Source organism: Dermacentor silvarum, chromosome 8, assembly GCF_013339745.2.
Source record: "Dermacentor silvarum isolate Dsil-2018 chromosome 8, BIME_Dsil_1.4, whole genome shotgun sequence".
Lineage (NCBI taxonomy): Eukaryota > Metazoa > Arthropoda > Arachnida > Ixodida > Ixodidae > Dermacentor > Dermacentor silvarum.
Genome location: NC_051161.1, coordinates 175,269,099 through 175,286,438, shown reverse-complemented (window position 1 = coordinate 175,286,438; position 17,340 = coordinate 175,269,099). Strand labels below are relative to the sequence as shown.

Below are 17,340 nucleotides of genomic sequence, written 5' to 3'. Positions count from 1 at the left end.
AAGAGAGAGCGCCTCCGACCTTTTTCTCCCAAGTGACTCCGCCATTCGGTGGCGTTAGCATCGCGACACTAGCGCCATCTCTCGCAACGCGCCGCAACCACCGCCGGGCTTAGCCACGCAGAGAAGCCGGACTACAGAAGACATGCGGGGAAAACAACATCAGGGGACGCGTGAGAGTCGCGCATCCCCACATCCCCCCAACCTTAAATCACTACACGTACGCCGGCGAAACATGTCACAAGGCCTATCAACGCGCGCGTTGCGAACAAAAGTTAGTACATGCGACAGTGGCGCCGCCGAGTAAATGTCCACGCGTTATCCACAACGCGCGAGCCGACATTGTCTCTGGGGTGCACCGCCGGCGTCCGTTGGTCACAGCACCAGCTCTGCAGATTCGACGGCACGAGCAAGCGTCGCTCGCGCCCTGCTGACGAGAGCCTCAGTAGCCATTGGTGACTGCCGGCTCTTTTCCCAGCCGCCGAGAGTTGCGAGCCGGACATTGGCGGCCGCCGAAGTCGCTGCGCCGAATTGACCACAGGCATCTCCAAAGCCTGGGGTAGCTCTTGTAGTCCGGGGCAGCAGCGCTGACGATGTGCAGGTGACAGCAAACCAGGGGTGACTCCGCTCACGCTGCGTACACTCAACGCACTCGACAAACACTAAAGTAGTGCAAGGGAGAGGAATTCGGCATACGCATCGCCCACGTGGTACGATGTTCAATTCGGCTAGCAAAATTTCGGGTGGCATTGCAGATGCTAAGTTCACGTGAACAAAGCTTGCTTTCTTGAGTCGAACGAGTAATTTCAATTCGTGCGAGGCGAGCTAATGAAGGAAGCAATGTGCGACATCTCAACACCACGGTCCACCAGGTTGTGTCTCTCAACGTGCGACAGGCGGCTTTGTTAAGCCTTAGGCCTAATGCGTCGCTACTTTGACAACAACCGGCATCCCCCCCCAAAAAAACAACACCCAAAATGGGCACAAGAACAGGCAGCCGCAAGGAGACGTTAGCTCTGTGAGGTGGTCCTACTCCGCTCAGTGCACACAGCATCCGAGTTGACGGCGCCCACCGCCCCAGACGGTGTCGGAGCGCCCGGTGCCAGGCCGCAATACCAGTCAGCCCGTAGCGGCACCCGTGGCCCGCGGCCACCCGGCTCCCTGAGCCTCGACTTCCGAAGTCAAAGATATAGAAGAAGCTATTTACATAACAAATTCGAACCACCCACGAGGCTTCCGTACTCACTCGCTTCAGGCTTGCCAATGCTCCGCGGGCGCTAGGCCTCGCTCTCCCAGGATGCAGACCACGTGGCTCTCGTACCGACGAGTGTACTTCAAAACACTCTCAAAAAGGCTTAGCATGTTGAAAAGTTCAAACACGCTACAGCAACCGTCGCCTCGCTCAAGAAAGCACACCGCCGACACTAGCGATCAAAATCCACGCTAGGACTACGCTTTGGTTGACACATCTCGAACCGAGCAAAGCTGTTAAAATTATCGTCCGATGCCCCAAGAGCCCCACGTTGGGCAGCCAGATGTGGGGTCTCACATGTGCTCTTGAGACAAAGGACCGACACATAGTAGTGCAAACAATCAAAAGGGCATTTATTGCACCTTTCATACACTAATACATACTAGCCGAATTACAACCAATAGAACATTCACACGGGCGCACGACAAATCAAGGAAGTCCGACTCACCGCGACCCGATAGCGAGCGAATATGTTCGCCCCATGCTATGACACCATCGCCTAGTCGTTCACGTGTACAGTCACGCGAACGATGGCGCGCTCGAACGATCCGTGTTCGTCCATACCGGTGTCCTGCTCTAAGCCTCGCGCGACGGTCGCGCGAAGCGGGCCGGCGCACGCGCGAAGCGTTCGTGCGTGTTGGTCGCCGATCCCAAACCAAAGAGAGAGCGCCTCCGACCTTTTTCTCCCAAGTGACTCCGCCATTCGGTGGCATTAGCATCGCGACACTAGCGCCATCTCTCGCAACGCGCCGCAACCACCGCCGGGCTTAGCCACGCAGAGAAGCCGGACTACAGGAGACATGCAGGGAAAACAACATCAGGGGACGCGTGAGAGTCGCGCATCCCCACAACTGCCAACATCCCCGTAACATATTGGTGAGAGGTGCGGGGTACCAAGGCTGGAAACGGAGCTCCACAGTGGACGTCGCATCACCGTCCCCACCATGACTGACGGTGAGCACGCGGGATCAACGTCGTTGCCGCCTCCAACGTCACCGTCGCCAGCTACGTCATCGTCCCCATCGGTTGTGGTTGTACAATCCAAGGATCCCGGAACTTTCTGTGGGACCGATGGCGCCGACGTTGAAGAGTGGCTGGCTATGTACGAACGCGTGAGTGGAGTAAACAGATGGGACCCTACGCTTATGCTAGCTAATGTGCTAGCTAATGCTAGCTAAGAAGCACAGCAAAGGTGTGGTACGAAAACCACGAAGAGGAGCTGACCAGCTGGCACCAATGCAAAGAGAAGTTAAAGTTGTTTGGCCAACCAGCCAGCCGTAAAATTGCTGCAAAGCAAGAACTGGCCTCCCGTGCCTAATCCCGCACAGAGTCCTATGTTTTGTATATCCAGGACGTGCTGGCGCTTTGTCGTAAAGCCGATCACGACATGACTGAAGCTGAGAAGGTCGGGCACGTGCTGAAGGGAATCACTGACGATGCCTTTACTCTGCTCATGTGCAAAGGCTGTTCTTCAGTTGATGCTATCATCAAAGAGTGCCGACAATTCGAGCAGGCCAAAAGCCGCCATGTCCTGCAACCATTTGCCAGACTTCCCAATACTGCCGCAACGTTGACGTGTGAAGATCAGTCCACACAGCAGCATGCGTCGCCATCAGAGGATGTGGTGCGAATCGTTAGACGTGAACTGGAAGTGATGGCGCCCACAGCTTTCTGTTCGCGTCGCCCTGACGCTACCCCTCTTTCAATTCCCCTCGTTCAAGCCATCGTTCGCCAGGAACTTGAAAGCATTGGTTTATTTCTGTCTGTGCTATCGCCATCCCCAGAGCGAACAAACGCCCTTCTACTCTGTTTGATCAACCGCGATGCTTCTCTCCGTGTTATCGCAAACCGACTGAATGGAGAACTGCGGACGACCAGCCGATATGTTTCACCTGTCGCCATATTGGTCATGTCGCCCAATATTGTCGCAACTCGTGGCTCTCAACACCTCGCACGCCGACCGACCTGAACCGTTTTGATGGAAATTCCCACCGTGTTTCGCGCTCCGCCGAGTCTAACAGTGCAGACAACTCTGTGAGGAACACATGGTACAGTCGCTCACCATCGCCTCGCGCACACCAGTCTCGTTCGCCGCAAACACGTCGCCTTTCGTCCCCTGTGGCTTTCGACCGCATTCTTTCGGAAAACTAAGAACTGCAGCCCTCGGAGGTGGTGCTGCATTGACAACTACTGCAGCAAATCCTCTGTCTGTGCCCACAAAGAGAAGTATAATTGACGTTAAAGTAGACGGCGTACCTGTCCAAGCACTCGTCGACACGGGAGCCCACATATCTGTGATGAGTGCTAGCCTACGTAGATGTTTAAAGAAGGTCCTCACCCCAGCAGCTGCACAAGTGCTTCGTGTGGCCAACGGTGGAGTGCTGGTTGTTCTCGGAATGTGTACTGCACGTTTAAGTATAGCCGGCCGCCATACTTCTGTTCTCTTCGCTGTGATCGACAACTGCCCTCACGACGTTATCCTTGGGTTGGACTTTTTTGTCCAACCATTATGCTCTCGACTGCGCAACCGGCGTCCTTCAGTTGGAGCTGCCTCAACTCGCCGATGCTCCAAGCACCGCGCCTGTGCTCGCTTCAAGATGTATGTCTATCACCTGAGGCAGTCACTTACGTCACTTTGACCGCACAGCCACAGGTTCCTGACGGTGAATATGTGCTTTGTCCCGTCGTCGACGTGCTTTTGAACCGAAACGTTGCTGTTCCACATACACTGATCATGGTTATGAATAATGACGTCGTTCTCCCACTTCTGAACTTCAGCCTGTGCCCTCAAGTGCTTCCGGCCGGCATGTTCTTGGCCAGCGTTTCTAGTACGTCCGAATTTGACATTGAGAGTATGGATGCCGAGAGTGGATTATTAGCACCAATTGCAGCTCACAGCTCTGGTTCTTTCACGGATGACTTCGCCAGAATGATTGCACATGACCTCACCTCTGCTCAGGCTAAGGACCTCCGTCTCCTGCTCAAATCGTACAGTGACATCTTTGATTTTGGCGACCGCCCTTTCGGCCCAACATCTGTTGTTCACCACTGTATAAACACTGGAGACATAAATCCTATTCGTCGGTGTCCCTATCGTGTATCACATGCGGAACGTAGAGTAATCCGATCATAAGTGGACAAAATGCTCCGCATATGGGTCATTGAACCATCAGCCAGTCCTTGGGCTTCGCCAGTCGTCCTTGTGAAGAAAAAGGACGGTACCTGGCGTTTTTGCGTTGACTATCGCCATTTAAACAATATCACGCAAAAAGACGTCTACCCATTACCACGCATCGATGATGCCTTGGACTGCTTGCACAGAGCTACATACTTCTCGTCCATTGATCTTCGATCCGGCTACTGGCAGATTTCTGTTATGAAATGGACCGCGAGAAGACTGCCTTCATAACACCTGATGGTTTATATCAGTTCAAAGTGATGCCCTTTGGCCTATGCAATGCTCCTGCGACATTTGAACGAATGATGGACTCTCTTCTGCGAGGCTACAAATGGACCACCTGTCTTTGTTGTCTTGACGACGTTATTGTTTTTTCTCCCATGTTCAGCAGCCACGTTACGCAACTTGCTGCAATTCTTGTGGTCTTCCGAAAAGCCGGCCTTCAGCTGAACTCCACGAAATGTCAATTCGGGCGCCATTAGATTACCGTGTTGGGACATCTCGTTAACGCAACCAGTGTACAACCAGATCCGGATAAAGTTTGTGCCGTTCGCAGTTTCCCTGTGCCTCGTTCTGCTTCTGACGTGCGCTGCTTCGTCGGCCTTTGTTCTTACTTTCGGCGTTTCGTCAAAAACTTCACCGACGTTGCTCGCCCTTTGACAGATCTTCTAAAGAAGAACACACCTTTCTCATGGGGCCCGGAACAGGCTCACGCGTTCGCCGCTCTCATCGGCTTTCTGACCACCCCTCCCATACTTGCCCACTTTGATTCATCTGCACCGACCAAAGTCCACACTGATGCCAGCGGCCACGGCATTGGTGCAGTTCTCACCCAGCAGCAGAATGGTATCGAGTGCGTGATAGCTTACGCCAGCCGCCTGCTGTCACCTTCTGAGAGGAATTACTCCATCACCGAGCGTGAGTGCTTGGCTTTAGTGTGGGCTCTCGCCAAGTTCCGGCCATATTTGTACGGCTGCACGTTTTCGGTCATTACCGACCACCATGCCCTCTGCTGGCTGTCTTGCCTCCGGGACCCGACAGGACGGCTTGGTCGCTGGGCTTTGCGGCTCCAGGAATTTTCTTTTATTGTCATCTACAAGTCTGGACGTCTGCACAAGGACGCTGACTGCCTCTCTCGTGGATCCTCCTGATCCACAAGACCTGCATGTTGGCTTTCACTGACATGTACGACATGCGCGCTGAACAACATCACGACGAGTCCTTGCAGGCCATCATCGCTGGAGTGCAATCTGGCAGTACCGACGGCCCGTGCCGCATGTTCGTGCTGCACGACGGCATCCTCTACCGCCGTAATATTAATCCTGAGGGCCCTGAGTTTCTCCTTGTCCTTCATCGTCATCTCCGATCCGTCGTTCTCGGAACAACTTCGCGATGCACCGGCGGCGGGACACCTTGGAGTTTTGCGCACATGCAACTGCGTACAACACCGATTCTTCTGGCCGGGACTCTACCGCTCTGTGCGTCGTTATGTCGCAACTTGCGAATCGTGTCAGCGCCGGAAAAAACCTACCCTGCCACCTGTCTGATGACTCCATCCAATTGAAGTTCCCTCTGAACCTTTCTATCGCATAGGCCTTGACCTGCTTGGCCCTTTTCTAACGGCGACTACAGGGAATAAGTGGATCGCCGTCGCTACCGATTACGCGACACGCTACGCGATAACCAAGGCATTGCGGACTAGTTCCGCAACTAACATCGCAGATTTTCTGCTCCATGACATCATCCTCCACCACAGTGCACCTCTACAGTTACTTACTGACTGCGGCTGCTCGTTCTTGTCTCAAAATGTTGACGACCTCCTCCGCTCTTGTGCCACAGAGCATAAGCTGTCCACCGCCTACCACCCACAAAGGAACGGTCTTACGGAACGTCTCAACCGAACACTCTCAGAGATGATGTCGATGTACGTCTCCAATAATCACCGTGACTGGAACGCCACGGTGGCCTACGTGACATTCGCGTATAACTCGTCCAGACATGACACCACAGGATATTCACCCTTTTATCTTTTGTATGGTCATGACCATACCGGTGCTAACATATAGGGCAGAAACTTGGAGGTTAACAAAGAAGCTCGAGAAAAAGTTAAGGACCGCACAAAGAGCGATGGAACAAAAAAATCTTAGGACTAACGTTAAGAAACAGGAAGAGAGTGGTGTGGATCAGAGAACAAACAGGGATAGCCGATATTCTAGTTGACATTAAGCGGAAGAAATGGAGCTGGGCAGGCCATGTAATGGATAACCGGTGGACCATTAGGGTTACAGAATGGATACCAAGAGAAGGGAAGTGCAGTCGAGGTCGGCAGAAAACCAGATGGGATGATTAAGTTAGGAAATTTTCAGGTGCAAGTTGGAATACGCTAGCGCAAGACAGGGGTAATTAGAGATCGCAGGGGGAGGCCTTCGTTCTGCAGTGGACAATAAAATATTGGCTGATGATGATGATGATGGTCGCGACCCCACATTGTCATTTGACACCATCCTACCTTCTGTGCCACGTGCTACAACTGAGTACGCTCGTGAAGTCATCGATTGTGCTCACATGGTGCATTAAGTCGCCCGATCTCGTCTATTGGCATCGCAGGATATACAAGAAAAGCGATACAATCGGCGCTATCACGATTTTAAGTTCGCCCCAGGTGCTTGGGTGTTCCTCTGGTCACCATGTCGTCGTGTTGGTTTCTCCCAGAAGCTTCTCTCTCGCTACACAGGGCCTTATGAAGTCCTACGTCAAGTTAACGACGTCAATTACGAGATCTCGCCGTTACAGTTTGATCCATCCTCAAGTCCGACACTAGTTGACATTGTGCACATTTCGCGGTTGAAGCCATACTTCATTCGCAGTTCTTCGCTTGACATGCGCCCTCTCGGCACATGTCAATGCTATAAAATAGCGGGTCGTCACTGCGCATGCGCAGAACGCTATACGACCTATAGCGTATAGCCAATAGAGAGTTTTAGAATAGGGGCACCAAAGAAATAGCGTCGACACCACTGCGCATGCGCGAGATGCTAAGTGCGTTTGGGTTTTGCGTTGGGCACACTATTTCACCGATTTAGCGGGAGCAATGCCTCCTTTACTAGATGCCTGCCGCGTCGCTCGTTTTCCTATTGGAGTGGAGGTTCCCATAGTTCAGGGTGGTCGCGGAGAGACGGCGCTCGATGCCGACCCTACTTCTTGTTGCGGAGGAAGTGACGATTACGAGGCTGGCACGCGCTCGACCAATGGCTTGATGAGAGACCGCGGGTCCTGCCTCCGGGATTGCAACAGATGCTGCTACAATCTCAGAGGCAGGATCACATGGTTCAGGTTTGGAGCGGCCGCCGCAGCTAGCGCTCACAGCCGACACCGGTGGAGGAGAGGAAAGAGGAGAGGGGCAGGAACCAGCTTCTTGGCTCACGCGGCAGGCATCTTCTAAAGGAGGCATTGGTGGGAGCCCTAAAAGCAGCCCCAAAAGCTTTGTGTCAACAAACATGGCGGCACCCATCGAAGCGACGGCTCTCTGAGTACCAAACTAGGCTTGATTTGTGGTAACGCGTGAAGTTCGTAAGCTAGGAGAAGTGACTGCGGTTATCGCTTTCTCTCAACTAACGTGTGTAACGAAGATTGATTCATTAGACGACGTTGATTCCGAATTCGATTGTCGATTTCATGGCGCGTAGGACTAACGTGGATTAGCTTGGCTGGTGAAGGCACGTCAAGTTGGTTACTGAAAATTAGGCACAACAAATCACTTGCTGCTGATAGAATAACCACTCAATTGTAATTAAACGCAAAACCACGAAAGTCAAAATTACTCTTCCTATCATGAAATGGTATAGTTTATTCTAATATTTATAATAGTCTTTCTTTGACATTGTAGTGGCGCTGCAAGCGCAAGATGCTATTCGCAAACGCAAAGCCTTATTCTAAATCTGTTCACTCTTGCATGCCCCAACGCTAACACCCGTAAAGCTCTTTGGGGCCCCAAACATTTGGCGCCCAAAAAAAAAAAATTCTAACACTCTCAAATTTTTTTTAGGAGGCATTGGTATAGCGCACGCACGCTGTTTCTTAGATTTAGCATTACCGTCTTTGCGGGGTTGCGTAGTTTACGTAAAACATGGCGGCGGTCCCCGCTGCCCGCTTCGAATTGAATTTGACGTGGCTTTTGTAGAATTCGCTTCGTTCGTAGCAAATGACTGCGTAAACGGCTTTCGCGTAGTCTCAGGCCGCTTCGACGACAGTGTATTATGGATAACTTTGCGGAGTTTTCGAGATCGCTTCTCATTTCAAACGACACGAAGCCTCACAAGGGCAACCGGATGGATGGATGGATGAGGCTGAACCCTTTAAACCGGGCGGTGGCATATGCCACCTAGCCATCACTATTAACATATTTTGTATTTGTGGTGGGTGAAATTTCACCCCTGCCTTGATTTTAGCCACCAATCAGATAATCTCCGTTTGGTTATTTCTACCCACTTAAAGTCTATTTTGCCTTCACTGTCCCTAAACCCCAATGCTTTGAAAAAATCAGTTCCATTGCTTTGCACTGTAGAGTTAAGCCCTTTACAGAAAAGTATGAGGTGTTCAGCCGTTTCCTCTTCTTCTCCACACGCACAGCACAATGTGTCTATACCTTGGTACTTGACTCGGTACATCTTAGTCTGCAATACTCCCGTCCTGGCTTCAAACAACAAAGAGCTTCCCCTAGAATTATTATAGATATTTTCTTTTGCAATTTCGTGCTTGAAAGTTCTGTATGTTCCCAGTGCTGATTTCGTCTGCATCCCTGTTTTCCACAGACCCCTCTCTGTTTCCTTAACCTTTTTCTTAACTGCTGTTTCCTGGTTTGCACCCCTCCTGCAGTCCAAATATTTGATTTTTATTTTATTTTATTTTATTTAACATACTCTCAATGCCTGATGGCGTTACAGAGAGGAGTGGTGAATCATTATATAATGTTAAAAACAGCAGTTTGAAAGGATGAATGAACCGGATTGCTGGCGACCGAGGCGGGGAGGTGGTTCCATTCGGATGCTGTCTTGGGCAGGAAGGAATTGAAGAAAAGGTTTGTGCGGCAAATTGGTTTTCTGGTCAGTTTCTTGTTTTCTTGTTTCTGGTCAGTTTCTTCAGTTTTTTTGACAGTTTTCTGGTCAGCTTCCTCCATTTTGTATCAACATTCCTCATGTACAAATAACTGAAAACTCTCCTTGCCCACCGCTTTTCTGCCATTTCTCTCAATCGCTCCTCAAATTCTATCTTGCTGCTGGCTTCCAGAGCCAGTCTACCTACCCCTCGCTGCTTAACTTCCAACCTTGCTCGAACCTCTGATCTCATGCACAGGACCGCATTGTCGAAAGTCAAACTAGGGACCATCAGCCCTTTCCAAATCCCTCTCACCACTTCGTACCTATTGTAATTCCACAGTGCCCTATTTTTCATCACAGCCGCATTTCTGCTACCTTTAGCCGTTACATATTTTTCATGTTCGGTTAGGTACTCAGCCCCATTGTTTATCCACACTCCAAGGTATTTGTACTTATCCACCACCTCCAGCATAACCTCCTGTATCCTATGCTCGCTGCCCTGATTATCATTAAAAGTCATGACTGCCGATTTTTCTTTACTAAACTTCAAACCTAAGCTATCTCCCTCTTTACCACAGATGTCCATTAATCTCTGCAAGTCTTCCTTGCTGTCAGCCATAAGTACAATGTCATCTGGATACATCAGTCCTGGTAATGACTGTTTAATCCATTCTCCCTGCTTGGAATAGGAAAGGTTGAAGCCAAGTCCGCTCCTCTCTAATTTTTTCTCTAATCCTTGTAAATACAGCATAAACAACAGAGGTGACAGAGGGCACCCCTGCCTAAGCCCCTGCTGTATCTCTATAGGCCCAGATACCTTGTTTTCCCATTTTATAAGCACCTTGTTACTTTTATAGATATCTTTTAAAAGATTACTTACTCCATCTTCCACGTTAGCAGGGAAGAAGTTTGGGCGTGTTGGTAGGTCATTGTAATCTTAACTGGGGATTCATAGCGCTAAAACGACACAAGGACGAGGAAGAACATGGGACGAGCGGTCGTCCCGTGTTCTTCCTCGTCCTTGTCTCGTTTTAGCGCTATGAATCCCAGTCCATCTTCCACATCTAGAGTGTCCAGTATGTCCCACAAATCCTTTTGGATTACACTGTCATAGGCTCCCTTGATATCCATAAATGCGAACCATAGGGGCCTGTGTTTATTTTCAGCTATTTTAATACACTGCGTCACTGAGAACAGATTATCTTCTAACTTTCTTTGTTTCCGAAACCCATTTTGTAGTTCCCCCAGCACCTCCTCGCTCACCACCCTGTAAACCACTGACGTCACTGTTATGGGACGGTAGTTGTTTATTGTCGGCTTTGTCCCCCTTTCCCTTATATATCATGCTCATCCTGCTCAGTCTCCACCCGTCGGGGGCTTTACCGTCCATTATCATTTTGCTCACTGCCTGTCTTAATGCTTTCTTAGATTTTGGGCCCAATGTCTTTATCAACATAATTGGGATGCCATCAGCACCTGTCGACGTGCTACTAGGAACCCTCTTCTCTGCCCTTTCCCACTCGCTTTGTGCCAGTGGAGCCACTGCACTGACTAGTCTATCCTCACCTGATTGAGGACATGCTATGTTTCTTTCTTTGAATTTTTCTGTCATCATTGTTCTCATATGTTTCATTGCCTCATCTCCTTCTAGCCGAACACGTTGAGCTGTAACTATAAACCTCTGCTCTAGGCTAGTGTTATTACTCAAGGAGTTGAGATGTTTCCAAAATTTCTTCGCTGCTTTTCTATCCTTTTTGTTTACTTCTGACAACCATTGACCCCCCTTTCTTCTAATCTTCTCATTGATCAAATGGGATGCTTCCCTTCTACAGTTTAAGAAGTTATTCCATTTTGTGTCTACATCAGCCTCTGGTTCACCCTTCCGCTTTGAGTATCTGTGTTCCCTGGATGCTTCCTGACGTTTCTCTATGGCCTTCTTAACCTCCTCATCCCACCAGCTCTTGGGTTTACGTCTTCTGTTCCCTTTGGGCATGACTCGTACCTTAGCAAGCTCTAGCTCAAAGCCCTGTTAAATTTGCATATGTCCATTCTGTTTTAGTATCCTCTGTGATTACTTCCTCAATTTGTTGGGTTGCTATTTCCAGCTGCTTTTCCGAGTAAAATATCCCACCTGGTTGTTCATCTTGCCTCCTACCTACTTTCATTTCTCTTCCAAAACTCACCTTAATACGTTTGTGATCACTACTTAGACTTCTGGAGCCATATTCATCTATGCTCATTACATTTAGCCTATCGTGCATCCTATGCGACATTAGTGCATAATCTATTGTCGACTGCAGGCTCCCTACCTCCCATGTTATGTGCCCTTCACACTTCTCAGTACTGTTGCATACAACTAAGTCATGCATTTCACACATATCCAGCATCATGTTGCCTGTTGAGTCTGTGTACCCGTCCATGTCTTCTATGTGTGCGTTCATATCTCCTAGTATAATAATCTCGCACCCTTCTCCTAGCTCATTAATGTCACTTGATATGCATTCCAGCATTTTTTTGTTTTCCTCTTTGGCATTTTCTCCTGTCCACACGTATACAAAGCCAAGGAGTGTCTGCTCTCATGCCACTTTCCCTTTTCGCCATAAATGCTCCTTGCATTCCTCTTTGACCTGTAGGAAAAACATGACGGCGGCGAACGAGCCGTGCCGTCGTTCCTACTGAGAAGGCGGCCAGCCGAGCGGAGGCCGCCACGACCAGCGTCTCAAGCTCCTGGAACAACACTGCGCGTGCCGAGCTTGCGCTTCGGGCAGGCGCTGCATTTCTTTTTATTGTTTACTTCCTTGACAGTCGGCGCGAAGGCACCGGTTGGGAGCGCCGACCAAAGCGCCCCGCGTTGCAACGTCGGTGGGCGCTACAGGGCTCCCCGCCCAGACGGAACGTCGATGAAGGAAGTGAGAGAAGCTAAGTTGGATCTTTGTACTCCAGCCTGCATCTTAGGTGCGCCTGTTGCTGGCGCACGCGCAGCAGTCCTTGAGGCAAGCGGCTCCGGCAGTGTGGCATTCGCTGTTGGCCTTGCAGGGCTATCCAATACGTTTCCGGCGGTGGTCTGTAGCTTGTCGCAGGTCTTGCCGTCCAGCGAGCGGACAAACTCGAGAGCACAGTCGCCGATCAGATGGTCCGTGCAGACGCCGTTCAGCTGGGCGAAGACGCACTGCTCGGAGTAGTCGCAGAGCTAGCCGGTGGCGGTGCGGCTGGTCAGGTGCTTGGACTTTGGCTCACGGGCTCGGATAGCTTGTAGAGGTAGCGGCCCTCGCTGCACGAGGCCCCGCGAGGCTTGCACTGGGCATTGCTCGTGCAGGTGTCCTCGAAGATGGAACCAAGCGCGATGGTTGCCTTGGTGACCTGCGCGTCGATAAGGCCGTGCATTGAAAGACCAACTTGCCGTTGTCGGAGGGAAGCCTCTCCAGCTGGTTGATGGCGATCTTGGAGACCTTAACGGGGACGTCGTTCTTCACGGTGCTTAGGGTAGGGCGGTTGATGAAGTTCTCCGGGAGACGGTCGTGTACGGTCCAGGTGATTGTGACGTACTTGTACAGGCGCGAGAGCTGTGGGCCCCTGGGTGGGCGTTACCAGTGTGCGGGAACGCGCGTGCTGTGGGCAGCGCATCGATGCATCACTCGAGGTTGAGCCACGCAGGCCGGGTTGTAACCACCTTTGCAGGCTGCAGGGTTGTTCGAAACTAATCCCCCGAGGGGGACGGCGGGGTTAGCGGAGCTTCTCCCAAGCGAGCACCCCTGAAGAAAGCCGGGCGTCTGGCCGGGGGTCGCTTTTGCTCGATTTGTATTCCGGTGGGTAACCGGCGGCCGCCTGGTTTCGAACCCGCGACCTCCCGCAGCCGAGGCGGGCACTCAACGACGAGGCCACGGCTGCGGTGACTTACGGCGCTGCAGCTTGCCAATATCGAACACGGCGTCGGATCGTTGGTAGGACAAGTGAGGCTTAGCTGCTGCACGGGCGCCCGATGGAACGGTCCCTCGAGCAGAGCCCGCTGACGGTCCGCATCGTAAGGGGCCGCGGGCCGTAGGCTGCTGGCATCCCCGAGCCGAACCTGGTCCTCGTAAAAGTCGCCCGAACCATCAGGGCCAGGGTCAGGCCAGTCAGCACTAGGCGCAGGGCCATGGTCCGAGGAGTGAATAGCTGACGTGTCACCGCTCCGCATGGCCGGCGTGTTCGTACCGTGACCACGCGCTCGCACCGTGGCCGGCGTGCTCGTACCGTGACCGGCGTGCTCGAACCGTGGCCGGCGTGCTCGTACCGTGACCGGCGTGCTCGAACCGTGGCCTGGTGAGCGCCGTGGCCGGTGAGCGCCATGGCCTGGTGAGCGCCGTGGCCTGGTGAGCGCCGTGGCCGGTGTGCGTCGTGGCCGATCACGTCCGGGTCACCATTGTAGGAAGAACATGACGGCGGCGAACGAGCCGTGCCGTCGTTCCTACTGAGAAGGCAGCCAGCCGTGCGGAGGCCGCCACGACCAGCGTCTCAAGCTCCTGGAACAACACTGCGCGTGCCGAGCTTGCGCTTCGAGCACGCGCTGCATTTCTTTTTATTGTTTACTTCCTTGACAGTCGGCGCGAAGGCACCGGTTGGGAGCGCCGACCAAAGCGCCCCGCGTTGCAGCGTCGGTGGGCGCTACAGACCCTTTGCCAATTCATACTTTTATGAATGAATGCCCCAATTCCACCCCCTTTTCTGCTGCCCTCTGTTCTATTGCAATATTCCCATGCATAGTCAGGATTACAGGGAGGTTGCTCCATGTCCCTAAGATGTGTCTCCACAAACCCGTATACCATCAGCGTTTCCTGGCTTAGTTGCTCATCTATCTCCTCCCACTTCAGCTTATTCCTGCCACCTTGCATGTTAATGGAACCTATGTCAGAATAACTGTGCCCCTGGTGCTTATGTCTATTTCCTCTACAGACTCTACGTTTCTTGAGTCTTGGGGCCTCTCTGGGTCTGTCTTCGTCTACACTGGTGGCCTTAGGGCTCTGGGTCCCCCAAAAAAGCCGTAGCTTGGCGCCCTATCCTACTACCTACCCTCTTGCCCGTGGCACCACTGTTGTGATCGAATGCCATCCCGTGCAGAAGGGTGGGAGCCAGACTCGTACACGTCCCAGTTTACGTCCATTACGCCGTACGCAAGTGTTCGGCTCAGACCCCTAATGACCTGGTTAGCCTCAACCACACTCTGTTCCAAAAGGGTGGGAGCCAGACTCGTACACGTCCCAGTTTACGTCCATTACGCCGTACCCAAGTGTTCGGCTCAGACCCCTAATGACCCGGTTAGCCTCAACCACACTCTGTTCCAAAAGGGTGGGTGCCAGACTCGTACACGTCCCAGTTTACGTCCATTACGCCGTACCCAAGTGTTCGACTCAGACCCCTAATGACCCGGTTAGCCTCAACCACACTCTGTTCCAAAAGGGTGGGAGCCAGACTCGTATGCGTCCCAGTTTACGTCCATTACGCCGTACCCAAGTGTTCGGCTCAGACCCCTAATGACCCGGGTAGCCTCAACCACACACTGTTCCATACCGCTAGCCTGGCCCTGGACCTATGGGATTGTGCATATGGTCACATGCACATTCGCAGAGGCTTCTCTGAGTTTACGCAACCCAACCTCTAACTGTCTGTTTAGGTTCTGGCTCCTTCCCTTCAGCACATCATTGAGAACAGCATGGATAACAACCAGATTTTCGTACTCCATGTTGTCCCATACCACTTTCTGAGCTTTTGCCATTGCATCAACCATGCACTTCCCTGACTGGGCCTCCACCCTCACCTGCCCGTCTGCCTTCACTTTTGTAAGGATGCCCTCCTCAAGCCTCGCTACGTTGGAGTCCCCCACCACCAGGGCCCTTCGCTCTACACGTTAGCCTCCCGCCTGCGATTGCTGACCTCCAGTTCGTGGTAGCTGGTTCTCCACCCGCCGTGCGCCACTAACACGCGGCGACGGGCTCCCTGCTGCTCGTCCTATCCCACCCGAAGCCTGCCGCGCTACCTCGCTGTAGCGTCGTCGAGCCCCCGTGTTTCCGCCTGCCCTCGCCCGCTGTTCTACGGCCCCTAGGTGTCCCTCGCTGCTCTCATAGCATGCCTCTGCCTGAGACTCCGCGCTGTCCCCGCCGTCAGCCTGTGCCATTAGCACCTCCACCCGCTCTTCCAACACGGCCCGCTTTTCCCGCTCTTTTTGTAGCTCGCCAGCTATTCGCTCTACCAGGCTGGCCTCGGCCCCCTGCCTGTCAAGCAACTCGCCAACCCGAGTTTCGAGCTCTATCCTCCGCTCTCCCTCCACCTTCAGCTCCCCTTTGAGCTCCTCCACACAAGCTGCCCATTCGCCTTCCATCCGCCTCATAGCCCCCTTGAATCCTTCACACAGCCTGCACGCGAAGCTGGCCTCCTGAGCGTCGGCTAAACTTGCGAAGTGCGTCTCGTCCAAATAACACCAACGTTTGCACTCCTCGCAGTGCACCAGCTTGCCATCACCCCTGTCCTTCCTAGCCTGCCGCACCATTGTCCGCCCGACCACCTAACCAGAAAGCCTGCCAAAGTACCTGAACTAGGCCCCACGGTAAGCCCTACGGCAATCTCGCTATCCGGCTACCTCCGCTAGCTTCCCTTAACACGGTTTAAAACTGCCGCCCCACACTGCTTTCACAATGCAACACGTGCGCCACGACTCGCTTCCAAAAAATACAACTAGTTCTTCTTCTTTCTGGGTTTTTACGTGCCAAAACCAGTTCTGATTATGAGGCACTACAGCTAGTTACCCACTAACATACAACCAAAATAACCCAAAAACTAAAAAAGCATGAAAAAACAATATATATAGATAGCTCGGTTAACCTAACACTTCTATCAACCAAATAAAAATAGGCAGCGTCTCCTGCGCCGCGCGGCACTCTAGACGAGTCCACACAGACACGGCTCCAGCAATTCACGGAAGTGACGTCACTTTAATAAATTAAACTAAAAACAATTGAAATATATAAAATCTTACTAGACAATGCGTTGAACTTACATCGATATGAAAGAAAGTTGTCTTACGCGTTATTTAATATACACATTTTGATTAAGGACATCATCGCAAAATGTTTTCATGGGTTCCTGTATAATAATAGTTAGCACTCAGTATTACAAGACAGCAAAATATTATATTAGCTATCAGGTGCCTGCAGAGAAAAAAAGCAATTTTATTGACCATCTTGCGCGTTGTATTCCCCACGCGGCACCCGAGAACCCTAGGGAACAGGCACGCTTCTCCCTCGTTTCCTCTCAGGCACAAGTCACTTGGCGAGCGTGTGTGCAGCAGACGACAACAAGCGCTGCAAGCGTACACTACATGTCGACGTTTACACAGCCACATGCTGTGTTTACAGCACTCACCGAACGCCGCAATATAGACTTACTTACAGTGTGACGGATACGTGAAACTGCAGCCCTTGCACTGTCACTCGAATGTTACCTCAAAGGGTCGGGTCCATATTGGCTAGCTGTCTACCTTAGGAAAGGCTGTCACCGCGAGTCGTTTGCGAGATCGAAGCAACTAGTGAAGCTATTCTTGTGTAGAATGATTATCCACTGGCCTCTTGACACCACGTTTGCTCCAGCGCTGTGCGTCTTATTGCCATCATAGCTGCGCAAACATTACTGACTTGGACCGCAGAGAAACTGATGCGGCAGCCACCATTGCGCACGCACTGCACCACAGCTCGGAAGCTTTATTTTCCCGCGTCCCAGGGATTAGCCGCGTCCTCGTGCGTATCGTTCAGTCAAATCCTTGATAGAGTAATAGTAAACTGGGCCGA

At 51.9% G+C, this 17,340-nt stretch overlaps 1 pseudogene; it reads right to left on the bottom strand.

Moving 5' to 3' along the window:
- Positions 1-14,076: 14,076 nt before the first annotated feature.
- On the bottom strand, positions 14,077-15,878 carry LOC119462592 (uncharacterized; annotated as a pseudogene).
- Positions 15,879-17,340: the final 1,462 nt, after the last annotated feature.